Raw genomic sequence first — 6779 nt, forward strand, 5'->3', positions numbered from 1 at the left:
GCACCACCATCCACCATCCAGCCCCGCTTCTCGCTCTGCCTAACCTGCCCAACTGCCCTGCTTTTTCCTCCAAGAGTTCACTGGAGAGCACAGCCCATTAAGGCACCTGCTGCTGCAGGTCCGTCTCAGGGGCTGTTTGCAGGGGAAGCTGTCTTGACATGCCCGGGTGGCCAGCCTGGGAACCCGCGCCTGGCCATGTATATATATCGTTCCTAGCGTGCTGGTCCCGTCACATCGGGAGAGTAAGGACAGGAATCCGAAGGAAGCGCTTTCGCTGGGTGTATCATCCTTGCCCGCTCTGCATTTTCTTCGCTCCGATGAGCCTCACATCCAGACAGCCTTAACACTGAAGAACCCCAACTTGATGACCGCTGAGATGTACAATTCTGGAATGTACAACCCACCGAGCCTGGGGTTCGCTGGGTCTGGGGACACGGGAGAATGGGCACTTCCGAATTCCAAGGGACAGAGTTGCTGCTGGCACCGGGGCTGCGCTTGGAGAACTGGAAGCCAAGTGACTGAGGGCACAAGGTCAACATTCAAAGACACCTGTTCTAAAACCCTGATAACATCTGTTGCATGCTGTGTGATCTTAGGGAAGTTACCAAGCCTCTCTGAACCTCCATTTCATTGGGTAGGAAGTGGATGGAGGGCTGAAATGGAAGATCAGAAGTTGAAAGGCTCCCTGCTTCGGCAGTCAAGTGACTCACAATATGTGACCTCTATACTTAGATGGCCACACACACTGCACAAGCTTTAGCTCATTACAACCTCCGTGAGTAGTGACGATTAATGTGTTATCTTTAACCAAGGCTGCCTGTTGCTCTCAGCCTCCCTGTCTCATTGTGGGATGGTCCCCCATCTCCACACACTCTTTCTTTCTTATTTATTTACTTGTTTGTTTGTTTGTTTATTTATTTTAGGCAAGGTCTTGTTATGAAACCCTAACTGGCTTTGCCGTGGATCTCGCTCTGTAGACCAGGCTGGCCTCGAACTCACACAGATCCGCCTGCCTCAGCCTTCTGAGTGCTGGGCTTTAAAGGCACGGGGTTACCACGGCCAGCATTTCCCGCCATTTTTGAGAGGAACAAACCGAGAGGCATGACCTTGCTGAAGGTCAGATGCCCAACCTACACTCCGTCCTCGCCTCGGCTCTCTATCCCAGTCCCTACGCTATCTCCCCTCCCAGGGCTCCGTGGGCCTCTCTGGACAGACATCACCCCAAACAAGGAGAGAATAAAGAGCTTCCCGTCCACACCAGAAGAAAAACAAACCCCCACCACCCTCCATTGCCCGCGAAGGCGATGATGGATCTCTGTTATTGCTGGCGTTGGAATCACTACCAGGGGAAATAGATCAAGGTACACTTTGCTGGCGAGAGCTCTCTGGATGTCACAGACAGGGCTGCAGGGGAAAGCCGCCCGCCCGCCTTTCTCTTCCCATGCTCCTGGCCTCCCCTGAATAGCCGACGTGGCCGGGCAGGCTCAAACGGGGCACAAGGCAGGGGTCCCTGGATGGAGGAGACCCCAATGGGTCTATCGGTTGGGGGGCGGGAGCTCTTGTCAGCTTTGCCCTCCTCCCTCCCATTCTCCGGGTCCATTTCTTCCGAAGTACCTCATCGGACCCTGCCCTCCCTCCCCTTGCTTGTAACGATCGAGAAGGGGCAGCCTTGGGTGAGGAGGGTCCAAAACCAAGTGTCTTCTACTGAGGTTATATTTGGAGTGGGTCTAGAAAGCAATCACCCCATCCCGTATCCTCTGGGGCCGTTTTGGCTCTCAACTCCCAGCTCCGCTCTTCCCGTAAGGGGTCAATATGGAACATCTGGGGCTCGAAGCCCAGTGGAGGACATCAGAAGGGGCGGGGGCTTCCGTTTGTGGACGCTGCCGCCATGTCGGTAGATTCACAGTGGTATTGACGGATCCGCCGTGGGTTCCTGGCTTTGCCTAATGCTTGGCCCGAGGCTGTGTGGCTCTGGCCCCTGCTGAAACCAACCACACACTCCTCTCTCTCCAGCCTCACATCAGGGAGTAGGAGGGACAAGAGGTTTTACACAGTTTAAAGCCAGGGCACACACACACACATGTCACCCACTGAGTGACCACTGGGCAAGCCGTTAAAGCTGCTGCGAGCCTTATTCTTTCCATCTGCAAAATGGGGTCATCTTGCCTATGCCCAAAGAGTGAAAGTAGATTAAATGATAATAATCATAATCATACCATTAAATGCCTGGAGGAGTCAATGAGAGCTGGGCTGGGCTGCCACTATTTTGATTTTATGTGGACTCGTTCGTTACCTTCACCGGAAGGTTCCAAGGACTGGGGAGGCAGCCCGGTTGGTAGATGGCTTGCCTATGTGCATGAAGCTCTGGGTTCCATCCCCAGCACAGCATAAGTGAGCATGGCGGATCATGCCTGTCATCCCAGCACTCTGGGGGTGGAGGCAAAGAGGTTTGGAAGTTCAAGTCCATCCTCTGCTACACAGCAAGTCTGAGGGTAGCCTGGGCTATGTGAGACTCCATCTTTACAAAAGAAAAATCCAAACACCCGGAGGTGCCACTCTTGCCCGCGTTTTACAGAAACTGAGGCACAGAGTGCCCGCTGCTCAGTACCACAAGGCCCTCCCTTCCTCCTTGCCTTGTTCTGTCCGCCCTGCACCACCCCCTCCCTACCACGCCTTCACTGAGACCTAACCAAGCCCCTGTCTTAAATCCAAACGGTCCCCAAGGCCAAAGCTTGACGTCATGCCACCTGACACTCGGGTACTTGACAGAGAGGTTTGTGTCCACCTCTGCTTCATAAGGATCTCTGGTCATTTGTGTGTGGGGACAGATCTGGTCATTTCTGGTCATTTGGGGGGGGCAGTCATATCCATCCTCAGGAGCTGCCACAATTCCCCAGGGCCTTGAGAAAGATGATCCATAGACCCCCATCTCAAAACCTCTGCTTTGGGACAACATGCCCAGAGCCCCTAGCCATCCCCCGACCCTGGCTATCTCAAGCTGCTTTATTTTGTGTTCAGATGGAAGCTTTGTTGCTCCACCTGTACTCCCAGGTAAACTGCAGCCTCTTCTTTTGGGAAAAAAACACTGTTTGGAAAACCTGCCAGAAGTTCCACATCCACCCAGCTGTGTCCTGCTCATTCCCTGCCCACACCTTCCCTGAAGCCCCAATATTCCATTTTGCAGAAAGGATCTTATATTTAGCCAGAATCCAGCCCTGGCTTCTTGGGGTTAGACAGACACGTGGGCTTGGGAACTTAGTAGCTATCCAGGGAAGAATGTAACAGGACCTGCAGGCACCTTGAGGTTGCTCTTGACAGTGGGGAGCGGTCTGACAGATAGGCTTTTCTGGCTATGGCTGCCGAGCAGGAAGACAAGGAACAAGCCTCACAGAGAAAGGCCGAGTGCAGCTCAGGTCATGGTTGTAGGCAGCGTGATCTACAGACAGGAAGAGTTCCTAGAGGTACAGAACACCATTCCTGTTAGAAGTGAAAGCTGCATGGGTGTAGACAGGCTGATGGTGTCCGCTATGGAATGGATGAATGGACACATGGATGGGTGGGTGGGTGGGTGGATGGATGGATGGATGGATGGAAGGGTGGGTGGATGGATGGATGGATGGCTGGGTGGATGACTGGGTGGGTGGGTGGGTGGGTGGATGGCTGGCTGGCTGGCTGGATAGATGGCTGGGTGGGTGGGTGGATGGCTGGGTGGGTGGGTGGATGGATGGCTGGCTGGCTGGCTGGCTGGGTGGGTGGGTGGGTGGGTGGATGAGTGGGTGGGTGGATGGATGGGTGGGTGGGTGGATGGATGGGTGGGTGGGTGGATGGATGGGTGGGTGGGTAGGTGGATGGCATCCTGGGTACCAAACACTGGGCTTGTCTCTGAAGACTTAAAAATAATTTAAATGGCTAACAAACTCATGCCAACAGGAAAGGTACAGGCACACACTCACACAATTGATCACACTGAAATATCCCAGTACATACACCCACAGTTTCCATTATAATCAGCCATGAATGTCTTGAGGGGGGGTGGGTGATGAGTTTCCTCATCGCTTTCCAAACTGCAATCCAGGACTCCTAAGCCCTTAATGTGCTCTGAGGATGAAGACCATTTGGGGCTCAAATCATGTGGAGAATTCGCTGTCGTTACAACAGCAAAGACCTCTGAAAAGGAAGTTGGTTTCAGGTTGTATAACATAATTTGCCAAACACGTTCAGCCTCTAAGATGCAAATTAAGCCCAGTATCATGGAACTGGGCGGGTCACCAGAATGGGATCATTCTGAAGACCTCCCATTCAAACATACTACAACGGAGGCCAGGGTCCACATGCAGATTATCCAATATGGCAGCCCACATTGTGGCCATCCAATATGGCAGCCGCAGTGCTGTGGGAGCAGTTGAGCTGAGGCTAGCGAAATTGGGGAGGGCATTTCTAATTTTCATTCATTTACCTTCGAATTGAAGGCTTGTAGTGAGATTTTCGGACAGTACAGCTTCACCTTTTTTGTCCAACGCCTGAGTCCCACAGTAGGAGAAGTGACTGGCGTGTAGAGCCCTCCACAGACCACAGTCTTCCCATAACAATGGCTGCTGTGTCCTGAGCATTTACTGAAAGCCCAGCGGCGGGCGGGCGCCAATAGTTTGATTTAACCCTTTAACAACAGTGTTGCCTCTCAGTCCATTTTCAAAGTGAAGAATCGAAAAGTGCAGGGAGCACTCAGTGACTTGTTCAAACCTCCATGACCAAGAATTTGTGCCTGGGTCAGTCCGAGCGCCCTCTCTTCCCACAGTCACATGCCCAGGATGGTTTCTACAGCACCCAGAGAACCAGCCTTAGGATCCAGAGAGGGACACCCTTACGCGTCTTACCCTTCCTCAGCGGGCCGTGCCAACCCGTGCATACCACTGACTCTGTATAAGTGTTGGCCTGGACACAGGGGAGGCAGAGGATGGGGAGCTGAGGAAGGCAGGGTGCCCCCCCCCCGAACTCCTTGCCTATTTGGGGCTGGCAGAGGCAGTAAGCAATCATTCACAATGCATCAAGACAAGAGCCCCAAGAAGAGCCACATCCCCCCTGTCACCCAGGCTGGCCTGGTCCACCTGAGCCCCTGACTCCTCCCTCACAAAGAAGTCTGCAGGGCCCTCCCCTGATGCGTGGCACCCTGCTCAGGAGCGAGGGACAAGAGCCCCTGCCTTTCAGCCCTTGCTGAGTCCAGATAAATCTCTTCCTCCTCTCCCTGCGCCTCTGAAAGTGCCCGGTCTAGCTAGGGTTTCTCCCACTTATGCGGCTCATGAATATTTAACAGCATCTGCCGTGGAGGCGATAAAGCCCTACCAATCCTTGACAAATATGTCCTAATCTTTTCAATTTCGGGGTGCAAATATGCCTTCTGAGTCCTGTTTGTCACCTAGATTAATGGCCCAGGGTCCCATAATCCTTTGGTGCTAATTCAAGTGGTGGCTGGCCGGCGTGTGCCTGCTAGGGGGATGCTGGGAAGCACATACACATACACACACACACACACACACACACACACACACACACACACACACGACAGAGTAATTAGTCAAGGGAAGACTTGGAGATTGTGTGTGTGTGTGTGTGTGTGTGTGTGTGTGTGTGTGTGTATACATGCACGTGCCCTTGTTATGTGTATGGTGTTCCTGTGTTTGTGTCTCTGTGTTCACAGGCATTTAGGTGTATGTAAGAGTTATGTATTCCCCGTGTCCATCTGTGTATTCTGTTTATGTGAATGCATACCTGTGAGCCTGGGCTTAAAAGGTGGATGCTGTGTCCATGCCTCCCTCGGTGGGAGGAAGGAGGGAATGAGGAGGTGAACCAGAGTGTGTTCCATCTGATTTCTTCCTCCTGTGTGGGTCTGATGAAGAGAAAAATAGATGTTGGTCACGGGTAGAGAAGACAGAAGGAAATCTTATCTACAGAAAAGATTGCCCACGGAATATGTTCGGCGTGTGTCTGAAAAGCAACCCCTGCACCCCCCACCCTCGGGGGCATGTCAGTTTCAAAGGTTCTGAGTCACTGGCCCTGGGAGAGGCATAAGGTCAGAGATCTGTATGGAAATGTGGATTTTACAGAGAGGAGGCAAAGCCAATCTGTGTTGCCATGGTTTTTGTGTATGTTTTTGTGTGTGAGGGTGTGTTGTTGGAAGACCTTCCAACATGGGTCTAGTGTAGGCACGATCCACAGGAATCTAATCTAATCAAGCATGCTTGTCTGCTTTGCAGGTCCTCAGTTTCCCCCTCCATTTCCCTCCCCTTCTCCCTCCCCACCCCATCTCTCTCCCAGTTCTCTCACCAAACTCCAATATTTCACCAAAACATTGGACCAAGGCCATGTGAGACTGGCCCCTGGTATTCTCAGCACCCGGCTTCCTTCTCCCCCCAGGTCTGTTCTCAGCAGTCCAGTGGGAGCTGGGGAGGAAGGATGTCACAGGATGAAGTCACTTCCTCTCCATCTGCTGTCACTAAGATCTGTCCCACCCACCTGTCAGGGCAGGTGGAATGGGGCGGTGTAGCACGAACCTTCTAACAAGAATGTCTTATTAATAAAAGCAAACATGGATCTACAGGGCAGCCTCATGTAGATGGGGATTAGAAGAAGAGAATGAGGTCCAGAGGGTAAGATGAGACTCAAACCAGGGACCAGTGTGGAAATGCCCACCTTGCAGCGTGAGTTGCCTCCTCCACGGCAAACAGAACTCTGTTCAGACACACAGACCCAGCTCTAGACAGAAACAGGTGCTGTGTATGGGT

The 6779-nt window shown here is 52.6% G+C and overlaps 1 long non-coding RNA gene across 1 annotated transcript; it reads right to left on the reverse strand.

The window, feature by feature from the left end:
* Positions 1 to 1695: 1695 nt before the first annotated feature.
* Positions 1696 to 6431, reverse strand: LOC128120944 (uncharacterized). The gene is made up of 3 exons (XR_008222018.1): positions 6322 to 6431; positions 5767 to 5884; positions 1696 to 3455 (listed from the first exon to the last, which is right to left on the reverse strand). It is a non-coding gene; the product is annotated as an uncharacterized LOC128120944 (long non-coding RNA).
* Between the last annotated feature and the right edge of the window lie 348 nt (positions 6432 to 6779).

Source organism: Peromyscus californicus, unplaced genomic scaffold, assembly GCF_007827085.1.
Source record: "Peromyscus californicus insignis strain IS unplaced genomic scaffold, ASM782708v3 Scaffold_2__1_contigs__length_46816999, whole genome shotgun sequence".
NCBI lineage: Eukaryota > Metazoa > Chordata > Mammalia > Rodentia > Cricetidae > Peromyscus > Peromyscus californicus.